Here is a 12,283-nt window from a genome sequence, read left to right as displayed (position 1 = left end):
TGGGTGTGTGTGCATGAGTGCAGATGTGTCTGGGTGTGTGTGGGTGTGTCTGGGTGTAGGTGGGTGAGTATGGGTGTGCATGGGTGTTTGTGTGTGTGTCTGTGTGTGTCTGTGTGTAGGTGCATGAGTATGGGTGTGTGTCTGTGTGTAGGTGGGTGAATATGGGTGTGTGCAGGGGGGGGTGTGTAGGTGGGTGAGTATGGGTGTGCAGGTGTGTGTGTGTGTGTGTGTGTGTATGTGTTTACACTGTGGTATGTGTCTGTTGGGTGCCGCCATTGGGGATTTGGAAGAGTGAGGACCATAAACTTGTCAACATTTCTACATGCCTGCTCCACAAGAACTGTACCAAGCATGGGCAAAAGTAACTAAACCACGTAAATAAATTAGACATTAATTAAACTTAATGCTGGGCAGGAAAGAAGTATTCAGGCCCAGGTAAAATGAAGAAATATAACCAAATAAACGATATTTTAAAATTAGTAGAATGAGACAGGAATATTTTTTAAAGTTTTTAGTTTCTGATGAATATCAGTATATAAAACTAAGAATTATATGGCTGTCAATTGACTACAAACAGTACTTAAGATTTCAGCTAGTGAAACAGCCATATATGGTCTTCTAATTCCATTTTTCTGTCTCAAGAATGACTTGTTTAAATATTTTTTTGAATTGTTACATTCTCATCTTGAAAGAGCTTCACAAAACTTACATGAGAATCTGGATTGTCATAAGAGGTCTGATTTTTTAATGGTATGTTCGTATTTCTGTTATGTACATCGATGTCAAACATTCATTTCCTGAGCTGTTCTCCAGAACACAATTTGACTTGTAATGAACACTCAATAAATGGTTGGTTGGATAATCACATCAACATCTTAGTTTCATCGATTTCCATTTCATATAAAAGTGACTGATCTTCTATACTCATCAATGAAACAGAGAGAGATGAGGGAGGGATAGCAGTGGAGACTAAGAGGATGACAAGCAGACCTCATTCCGCAGTGGATATCCTACACTCTCCACTTCTGAATGCTTGGAAACACTTGCCATACTAAAAAAAATTGGTATTTCCTTGGCAGAAAATGGGAGTTAAAGAAAGTACATATTTCTATATTACAATAACTTACACTATAATACACGGATGACATACATTTCTAAGCTATTCCGTTCATAGGAAATGTAGATACATTTAGGTGAGCAAGATGCAGGAGAAGGGTTCATAATCAGGCTGAGTGTGATTGTGAGATTCAGTCTAATATCTTCTACAATTCTTGTGTAACTGTATCAGTTGACATATCTGTTCAAATGCAAGGTGGGAGAGTTTTGCAGGAGCTACTGAAGCTTCCTGCATGTTAGGAGAGAGGTTGGTCCATGGGATGAGGCCAGATGTGTTTGCTGAATTGTGGCTTAGGAAAGTTAGGTTTCTGACCTCTCACAGAGACTGGGAGATAGGGACGCTAAATTTTATAACATTTCTATTTAATATACATTTAACAATACATAATAAAGTCTTTAAAATGTCAATTTTGTCTTTTTTCTAGTTTGCAATATTTTGTTTTCACCGCCCTATTGTTTTTAGTACATATGTTTTGTGTATTTAAAAAAACGTGTTGAGGCGCCCTGGCTCGCCCCGCGCCGCGCCAGAGGCTCGCGCACTCAGCAGGTAGGGCTGTGGCAGCCGAGGCGCCGCGCGCGTGAGACGTCCCAGATACGTCTGCGGTTCGGGCTCCGCCACCCTCCGCCTCTCTCCCGCAGGTCTCGGAGCCAGGTGCGGAAGGAGGGAACGGCCCTTGCCTTGGGAAGCCAGAGCACACCCCTGGCTCCTGCCGACACCGCCCTCCTCTTCCCAGCCGCGGGCCTCGCTCGGTGCTAGGCTAATCTGCCGGGAGGCGGCGGCGGCTGCCAGTCTGTGGAGAGTCCTGCTGCCCTCCAGCCGAACTCCTCCAGCCGGGCTCCTCCACCGGGCCTTGCAGGGGCTGACAGAGCTCGGCGCCCGCCCTTCCGCTCGCCTTTTTTGTCAGCTGGCTGGAGCAGCATCGGTCCTGAAGGTCTCTGGGCTGAGGCGGCGCCAGCTCCTCTAGTTCCACCGTGTCCGCAGGCGGAGACTTCGGGAATCCGCTGAGGAAATTCAAGCTGGTGTTCCTGGGGGAACAAAGCGTTGCAAAGACATCTTTGATGGTGATTAATGTATGACAGTTTTGACGACACCTATCAGGCAACAATTTGGCATTGACTTTTTATCGAAAACTATGTACTTGGAGGATGGAACAATCAGGCTTCGGGCTGTGGGATACTGCGGGTCAGGAACGTCTCCGTAGCCTCATTCCCAGTTACATCCGTGATTCTGCTGCAGCTGTAGTAGTTTACGATATCACAAATGTTAACTCCTTCCAGCAAACTACAAAGTGGATTGATGATGTTAGAACAGAAAGAGGAAGTGATGTTATCATCACGCTAGTAGGAAATAAAACAGAGCTTGCTGACAAGAGGCAAGTGTCAATTGAGGAGGGAGAGAGGAAAGCCAAAGAGCTGAATGTTGTGTTTATTGAAACTAGTGCAAAAGCTGCATACAATGTAAAGCAGCTCTTTCGACGTGTAGCAGCAGCTTTGCTGGGAATGGAAAGCACACAGGACAGAAGCAGAGAAGACACGAGTGATAAAAAACTGGAAACGCCTCAGGAGCAACCAGTCAGTGAAGGAGGCTGTTCCTACTACTCTCCCATGTCATCTTCAGCCCTTCCTCAGAAGCCCCCTTACTCTTTCACTGACTGCAGTGTGAATATTGGCTTGAACCTTTTCCCTTCAGTAATAACATTTTGCAATTCATCATTGCTGCCTGTCTCGTGGAGATGATCTATTAGCTTCACAAGCACAAAAAAAGTCAGCGTCTTCATTATTTATATTTTATAAAAAGCCAAACTATTTCAGCATATTCCAGTGATAACTTTAAAAATTAGATACATTTTCTTAACATTTTTTTCTTTTTTAATGTTATGATCATGTTCTTCAAAATGATGGAAATCTCAGCAGTATGAGTATGGCTTGGTTAACGAGCAGATGTTCACAGCCTACTTTATCTCTCCTTGTTTTTCTCACCTCTCCCTTACCCCATTCCCTATTTCCCTGTTCTTACCTAGCCTCCCCCCACTTCCTCAAAACAAACAAGAGATGGCAAAGCAGCAGTCCGACCAAGCCCACTGGAATTATCCTTTAATTTTACAGATACCACTTACTGTAGGCTGTGGGCCAAGATGTCCAAAATTATTCTTGAGCACTGATATAAATTACTTAGATCTTCTTTTAGGTCAGAATTCAGCGATCATGGCAGGCACTGCTTGAATGAGAAAAGGCTCCTGGTGCATCTTCAAAATGAGTCCTAAAGAACATACTGAGTACTTATACATACATATTTTTAGTCTTCCTCTTTCATTATTTAATTTTGCTATTCCATCATTATTGTCTGGTTTGAATTAACATGGTTATCATATGTTTAGATAAATATCGTATTTTTATAAGTACAGGCAGGGATACTTAAATTGGTAAAACATTTTACTCTGTTTAAATGTTTCTTTGTAATTCCCAATTCCACCTATCTAGTCTTCCATATAAGCTTTAGAAAGAAATTATTAGGTTTCAAAAAGTATCCTAGATGTGAACAGACTGATATTGCTGTGAATTAACAGTAAAGGCTGGGCATGGAGGCTCATGCCTATGATCCCAGCAATTTGGGAGGCTGAGGCAGGTGGATCACTTGAGGTCAGAAGTTTGAAACAATCCTGGCCAAATGGTGGAACACTGTCTCTACTAAAAATACAAAAATTAGCTGGGTGTGGTGGCACGTGCCTGTAGTCCCAGCTACTTGGGAGGATGAGGCAGGAGAATCGCTTGAACCCAGGAGGCAGAGGTTGCAGTGAGTTGAGATGGCGCCACTGCAGGCTAGCCTGGTGATAACAGCGAGACCCCACCTCAAAAAAAAAAAAAAAAAAAAGACAGACTGGAAAATATTGAGGTCTTTAAATATTGACTTATGCCATGCATTAAAAGCAATTCTCTAATTTTTTTCTTTTACATAGTCCAGTAAATTTTAATAGATTATATTCCAATGTATTTATTGCTAATTTATTCCTAGGCAATTTGCATGTAGACATAGATTTCCTCTGTAAAATGAATTTCTTATATAATTTCCATTTTTCTTTTGATAATGTGTAAGAAAGATGTTATTTGTTTTATGCTGACCTTAAAATTAACCATGTTTTATACATTCTTATTAGTTCTTTTTTTTTTTTTGAGACAGAGTCTGGCTCTGTCGCCCCAGCTGGAATGCAGTGGCGCAATCTTGGCTCACTGCAACCTCTGCCTCCCAGGTCCAAGTGGTTCTCTGCCTCAGCATCCCGAGTAGCTGGGATTACAAGCACCCACCATCATTCCTGGCTAATTTTTGTATTTTTAGTAGAGACGAGGTTTCACCATCTTGGCCAGGCTAGTCTTGAACTCATGACCTCATGATCCGCCTGCCTCAGCCTCCCAAAGTGCTGGGATTACAGGCTTGAGCCACCGCACCTGGCCTAGTTTTTTTTATCTGAACCATATCATTATGACTTCTGCAATACATAAGAATCTAGATTCTTTCTTCTTGATATTCACTCATGTATGTATTTTCTAGTTTTATTGCTCTTATTTTATTGAAAATCATCTCAAATTTTGCATTAAAAAGTTAATTATAACAGGCATCCTAGTTTCCAAAATAAAAGATATCTTTCTAATGTTTTGCTTTAAACATAATATACAATATATTTCTTATAGATGTGCTCTATCCAAACAAGAACTTTCAATCTTATGGTTTCTAAGAATTATTATTAAAATTTGGAGTAAATATTTATTTTTTAGTGTATTTTTCTAAAACTGTGGATGTAACTGTATAATCCTGCTTCCTTAATCTTTTAATATGACATGTTTACATAAGTTTTTTAAAGCTGTATTATCCTTGAGTTCCAGATGTGTTTTTGTAATAGAGTAAAAGCCTTACTTAATTTAAAATTTTCATTTTGGCATAATTTCCGACTTACAGAAAAGTTGACTTAATAATACCAATAATTATTATGTATCAAAAGTCCCCAACTGTAACATTATACCATAATTGTTTATCATTGTCTTTTTCCTTAGAAGATGCAGACATTGTGTTCCTTCAAGGCATTCTCTTAAAGTTGTACTTGAATCAAAAAAAAATTCACAGGGAAGTTGGAAAACCTTTCATACTGAAAAATATATATCACAATTTGTGGGATGCAAACATAGTAGTATTTAAAAATATTTACAGTCTTGTGTATTGATCCTAAAAAAGATAATGCAAAATCAATTATCTAAACATCCACAATAAGCTACAAAAACAGATTACATTAAAACTAAAGGAAGAAGAATGGCAACAGCAAATATAAAAGTAGAAATTAAGGACAGAGAAAAATACAAAGAAAAATTTTTCTGTGAAAGATTCATATATTTGTTTGACATGTGGTGAGTCTAATAACAAAACACATACACACACACCAATATAAGGAATTTTTAAAACAACATTAGTTACAGAATGTACAGAGGTGTATGGTTTATTTCCTAGATAGCTTGTGTTTTTCTAAGTATCTTATTTTTATTTATTTCTAACTTAATATGCTTTGTGATCAGAGAATGTACTTTCTATAATATAAAAAGTTCAAATATATTGAGAAGATGTAAAACTCATCATATATTCTATCTTGTTAAATGTTTGGTAACATTTACCAATTGAAAAATATATATATTTTGTTAACTGGTTATAAATGTCAAATATTTATTTGTTTTATTTTTTAACTCTCCTTTTTTCGTACTGATATCTTATTCATTTGATCAAGTGGTGATGGAAAGGTGTTAAATTGTCTATTTTATTTTAATAGTTTTTAGGGGAAGAGGTGGTTTTTGGTTACATGATTAAGTTATTTAGTAATGGTTTCCGAGATTTTGATGCACCCATCACCCAAGCAGTGTACACTGTACACAATGTGTGGTCTCCTTCACCCTCTTACCACCCTTCCCTTCAAGTCCCCAAAGTCCATTACATCATTCTTAGGATTTGTGTCCTCATAGCTTAGCTCCCATTTATAAGTAAGAACATGCAATGTTTGATTTTCCACTCCCTAGTTACTTAGAATAATTCAGGTTGCTGCAAATGCCATTATTTCATATTTTTTTCTTTTCTTTTTTTTTTGGAGACAAAGTTTCACTCTTGTTGCCCAAGCTGGAGCACAATGGCACAATCTCGGCTCAGGTGTCTGCTGCCACGCCCAGCTAATTTTTGTATATTTAGTAGAGACGGGGTTTCACCATGTTGACCGGGCTGGTCTTGAACTCCTGACCTCAGATGATCCTCCTGCTTCGGTCTCCCAAAGTGCTGGGATTATAGGCATAAGCCATCGTGCCCGGCCTATTATTTCTTTTTATGGCTGGGTAGTATTCCATGCCACATTTTCTTTATCTGTTCGTTGGTTGATGGGCATTTAGATTGGTTCCGTATTTTTACAATTGCAAACTGTGCTGTTATAAATATGCACGTGCATGTCTTCTTCATATGACATCTTTTCCTCTAGGTAGATACCCAGTAGTGGGATTGCTGGATCAAATGGTGGTTCTACTTTTAGTTCTTTAAGGAATCTCCAAACTGTTTTCCACAGTGGTTATACTAGTTTACATTCCCACCATTAATGCAAAAGTGTTCCCTTTTCACCACATCCATGTCAATATATATTATATTTTGATTTTCAAAGTATGGCCATTCTTGCAAGAATAAGGTGAAATCTCATTGTGTTTTTAACTTGCATTTGCCTGATAATTAGTGATGCTGAGTGTTTTTTCATGTATTTGTTGACCATTTGTATATCTTCTTTTAAGAATTTTCTATTCATGTCCTTAGCCCACTTTTTGATGGAATTTTTTTTTTTTGTCTTGCTGATTTGTTTTAGTTCCTTGTGGATTCTGGATATGAGTTTTTGTCAGATGTATAGATTGCAAAGATTTTCTCCTACTCTACGTGTTGTCTGCTTGCTGATTATTTCTTTTGCTGTGCAGAAGCTTTTTAGTCTAATTATGTTCAATCTATTTATCTCTGTTTTTGTTGTGTTTGATTTTGGTTTCTTGGTCATGCAAAACCAAGCTGATGTTTTCAATGTTTTTTCCAATGTTAACTTGTAGAATTTTTATGGTTTATGATCTTAGATTTAAGTCTTCGATCCACCTTGAGTTGATTTTTGTATAAGATAAGAGATGAGAATTCAGTTTCATTCTTCTTCATGTGGCTTTCCAAATATTCCATTACCATTTGTTGAATAGCGTGTCTTTTCCAAACTTTATGTTTTTATTTGCTTTGTTGAAGATCAGTTGGCTGCTAAGTGTTTGGTTTCATTTCTGGGTTCTCTATTCTGTTTCATTGGTCTGTGTACCTATTTTTATACCAGTACCATGTTGTTTTGGTAAGGATAGCCTTGTAAAATAGTTTGAAGTTGGGTAATGTGATACATCCAGATTTATCATTTTTGTTTGGTCTGGCTTTGGCTAGGCAGGCTCTTTTTTGGTTCTACATGAATTCTGGGATGGTTTTTTCTAGTTTTGTGAAGAATGATGATGGTATTTTGGTGAGAATTGCATTGAATCTGTATATTGCTTTGGACATTATGGTCATTTCCACAATATTGATTCTACCCATCCATTAGCATGAGATGTGTTATCTATTTGTTTCTGTTGTCAGTGATATCTTTCAGCAGTGTTTTGTAGTTTTCCTTGAAGAGATCTTTCCCCTCCTTGGCTTTGTATGTTCCTAAGAGATACAGTTGCAATTTGCAGTTGTTGTAAAAGGGATTAAGTTCTTGATTTGATTCTCAGGTTGGTTGTTGGTGGTGTATAGCAGTGCTAATGATTTGTGTATATTGATTTTTTGTTTCCTGAGACTTAACTGAATTTATCAGATCTGGGAGCTCTTTAGATGAGTCTTTAGAGTTATCTAGATATACAATTACATCACTGGAAATCAGTGACAGTTTGACCTCCTCTTTACTGACTTGGATGCCCTTTCTTTCTTTTGTCTGATTGCTCTGGCTAGGACTTCCAGAACTATGGTTAATAGATGTGGTAAGTGGGCATCATATTATCATGGGGAATGCTTTTAAAATTGCCCTGTTCAGTATGATGTTGGCTGTGGGTTTGTTATAGATGGCTTGTATCACCTTGAGGTATGCCCCTTCTATGCCAATTTTGCTGAGAATTTTAACTAAAGGGATTCTGAATTTTGCCAAATACTTTTTCTGTGTCTATTGAGATGATCATATAATTTTTGTTTTTAATTATGTTTATGCGATGTATCACATTTATGCCTTGTGTATGTTAAACCATCCATGCATCCCTGGTATAAACCCCACTTGAAATCTAAATCTTTAGATTATGAGTTTGGCTGTTCTTTTTTAGCTATGTAAAATTTTACTTATATAATTTGAAGTTATATTATTAAGAGCATATGCATTTCAAATTGTTTTGTCTTTTAAATGAATCAATTATTTTATCATTATAAAATGTTTTTCATTTTATAGGGTTAGGTTTTGGGTTAGGGTTTGGGTTAGGGTTAGGGTTAGGGTTAGGCTAGCAATATCTTATTTGATGCTTCATTTTTGATTCCTTGAATAACTACTTACAACACATTAACAGGATCATGAAAGCATAGCTATTCAAGTAACCAAATAATTATGCAATCAATGTTTTACCTCATCTCTAAAGCATAGTAATGGACTGATTATTTTAAGAACACTGCTTGTTGACAAGTAGTTTATGTTTAACTCAGTTTTGGTTTGTTGTTTGTTAAGGCCATTGCTTATGATAATCAAAACAAGAGGAGGAGAAACAAGAATATAAACAAGAAATAGAAGCAGCAGCATAAGAAAATGAAGAGGAACAAGAAGATGATGATTAGAAGAAGAAAAAGACAAAGAAAGGAAGAAGAGCAGGTGCGGGAATGAGAAAGCCTATTATGATACTTTATTTCCCCTCCAGATTTATGAAATTTGAAAAAATTTCAAGACTTTTCACAACAAAACCAAGCTAAAAGATACACCAATAGTCACCCCCTAAATTTTGTTAAGAATAAGACAATGTTGCCACTCACACCTGACCCAGGCACCAGCAGGAGGAGGGCACCTCCAGATTCTGCAGGAGAAGGAGGAGGACTCCTCCTTGCAAGCCTGGCTGGGCCTCTACTGATGCCACCTAGGCCTGCGGTACAGCACCCACGGCTGCCTCCCCACTTCAGGCTGGGCTGGGCCCAGCGGGCTCCACAACATTCCCACTCCCACTTCTTGGATCCCAGACTTGCTGCTGCTGCCACCACTAACACCAACACCAACATGACCACTGCTACAGTTGCCCTCAAGGCACCAGCCCACCCTACAAGCCTCCTACCACCTGGCCCCCCGCAGACACTCTCCTACCACTCCACCACTCCGGTCAAGCTGCAGTCTCTGTCTCTGCCACCAACTGCAGTGAGGCGAGCCACAGAACCATGCCATCTGCAGGCTCCAGGCTCCAGCCTCCAGCATGCAACAGATGACTCCTCCATCTCCGGGCTTGAAACATCTGGGTGGTAAAAGTCAGACATGCCTAGAACAGGATGCAGGGAATGGTAGTGTTAGAGGCTCACCTTATCATGCTGGCCACTGGGTGGCAGGGGCTGGTTTCAGCAAAGGCACAACTGGGAACTGTGGCGGGTGTGACTGCCTTTGCTGAAACCGGCCCCTGGCTAGGTTCAGCTGGCCAGGAACTGCTGGGCCCACCCTGGCTGCACTCCTTGGTGAGCAGGAGAAGCAGAAACTCAGACCCAGCCAGCTCTCTCCAACCAAGTGCCAGTTCCTGTTTCTGATGCCTCCACCCACAGGGCCCTGTTCCCCTGTGGTGCCCGCTACTCCATGCCCAGAGGTCCCAAATTGTCTCTGCAACACAGTGAGAGGGTGCAGGCCCAGGAACTATGGTGGATGTGGGGGCCTTACTGTGCTCAGGATTCCCAAGGAAACATTGTGTGCCTGCCACCCTCCAGCACGAGCAGAAGAAGATTGCCCTCTAGAATCTAGAGTTTGGGAAGAGGAGGACAGCTCCTTCCTTGGAGACCACAGCTATCACTGCCACCTCCGTAGCCTGCTGCCAGAAGCAGCAGTGCAGTGCAACCCCCAACGGTGCCCCCCCACCAGCATGCCACAGGGCACGTAAACCTGATAGTGCCCCCAAACTGCCTCACTGCCCCCAGCACTGCAGCCAGGGATAGTGCCCACGACCAGCCCTTGCTGGGGGTAGTGACAGTCCAGATAGTGCCCCCAACCTGCCCCCCTGCCATGACAGTGCAGGAGCTCATAGCACCCCAACCCTCCCCCCAGCTGGCGGTCAGCCCCCTGTAGCACACACAACCACCCCCGCCACCAGGCAGTAAAGCCCCTGCCAACCCTGCCATCCCACACCCCCCATACCCCCACCGGCAATGTGACCTTGATAGTGCCCCTATCCAGGGTAGTGCATCCCTGGATAGCTCACCGACCCTGCCACCTTTCTACCATGCTGGCCAAGCTGCAACCTCCATCATCTCCACTAACCACAGTAAGGTGAGCCTAGGTGCCACAGGCTCAAGCCTCCAGCTTGGGGTTTGTGGCTCCCACTTCTTGTTCTCTAAGGTGAGCTCCCAGCTTTGATTCTGATTGGATGAGAGCAAGTCTTAGGACAACCAATCACAGCATGAAAATAAAGTCCAATCAGAATAGGCCTAGAGGTTTTCTCTCATCCAATCAGAATATGTAGTCCAGGAACCTAATTTGCATAACCTCAGTATATAAAGCATGCAGAGGGGGCATCAGGCCATTCCAGACTCGTGTGTGGCTGCCTGCGCAGCTGCTCCGTGCCAGGCTTAGAGGACCAGGAGAAGGGGTAGTCACTTGCCACAGCTGGAGGCTGGAGCCTGTGACACCACGGCTCGCCTCGCTGTGGTGGGTGCTGGCGACAGAGATGGCAGCTTGGCTGGAGTGGTAGGAGGGGGTAAATAGTTTTTGGGTAGATGGAGGGATAAAGAGGGTGGTTAGTGGCAAAGGGCAAAGAGGATGGTGAGCAGGAGAAGGCATTGCAAAAAGAAGGTGGGGGAAAGATGGTTGAAAAAAGTTTTTGGGTAGCTGGGGGGTAAAAGACGGTGGCATGTAGGAGAAGGAAAGAGGAAAGAGGGTGGTGAGGGGGGAAACGGGGGCAAGTAGGAAGGAGAGAAGGTTTGCAAAAAGACAGTGGGGAGAAACACGGTGAAGAGAACAGAAAGACAGTGGGGAAAGAGAAGATGATGTGTAAAAAGATTTTGGGTAGATGGAGGGGGAAAAGGGTGGCACGTGGGAGGAGGAAAGAGAGGGTGCAGAGAGGGAGGGGGAAGAGAGAGAAGGTAGTGAGCAGGAGGGAGAGAAGATGTTGTGAGAAGATGGTGGGGACAAGATGGTGGGGAAATATTTTTTTTCAGTAGATGGAGGAAAAAGAGGGTGGTGATCAGGAGAAGAAGAAAGGGTGGCGAGTAGGAGGAAGAGCAGGTTTTGCAAAAAGATGGTGGGAAGAAGAGACAGTGGGGAGAAAGAACAGTAGGGAGAAAAACAGTGGGGGAGGAGTTTGGGGGTAGATGGAGGAGAGAAAGAGGGTGGCAAGCGTGGTAGGGTGGAAGGAGGATTGGGAAAACCACCATGGAAAAATAGTTTTGGGGTAGATGGAGGGCAACAGGAAGGTGGCATGTAAGAGGAGGGGCAGGAATGGGGAAAAGAGGGTGGTGAGCAGGAGAAGGCTTTGCAAAGAGACGATGAGGGGGAAAAGACAGTGAGGGAGAAAGTTTTTGGGTAGATGGAGGGGGTAAAGAGGGTGGTGAGCAGGAGGGACAAAAGAGGGTGGCGAGCAGGAGGGAGACAAGGTTTTGCCAAAAGACCGTGAGGAAAAGACAGTGGGGAGAGAAAAGTTTTTTGGTACATGGAGGGGGAAAAGAGGGTGGCAAGCCAGAGAAGGAAAAAGAGGATGGCGAGTGGGAGGGAGACAAGGTTATGTGAAAAGATGGTGGGCAGAAAAGACAGACAGTGGGGAAAGACAAGACAGACGGTGGGTAAAAAGTGGGTAGATGCAGCGGGAAAAGAGGGTGGCAAGTGGGAGGAGAAAAAAGGGTGGCGAGAGGGAGAAGGGAAAGAGTTGGGAAAAAGACGATAGGGAAAATAGTTTTGGGGTAGAT

General features: G+C 42.0%; 1 pseudogene; it reads left to right on the top strand.

Annotated features, from left to right (window-relative positions):
• The first annotated feature begins 2,067 nt into the window (after positions 1–2,067).
• LOC116480196 (ras-related protein Rab-6C-like) lies at positions 2,068–2,853 on the top strand (annotated as a pseudogene).
• The last annotated feature ends 9,430 nt before the right edge of the window (positions 2,854–12,283 follow it).

Source organism: Hylobates moloch, unplaced genomic scaffold (assembly GCF_009828535.3).
Source record: "Hylobates moloch isolate HMO894 unplaced genomic scaffold, HMol_V3 SCAFFOLD_13, whole genome shotgun sequence".
NCBI lineage: Eukaryota > Metazoa > Chordata > Mammalia > Primates > Hylobatidae > Hylobates > Hylobates moloch.
This window is presented reverse-complemented; position numbering and strand designations above follow the sequence as displayed.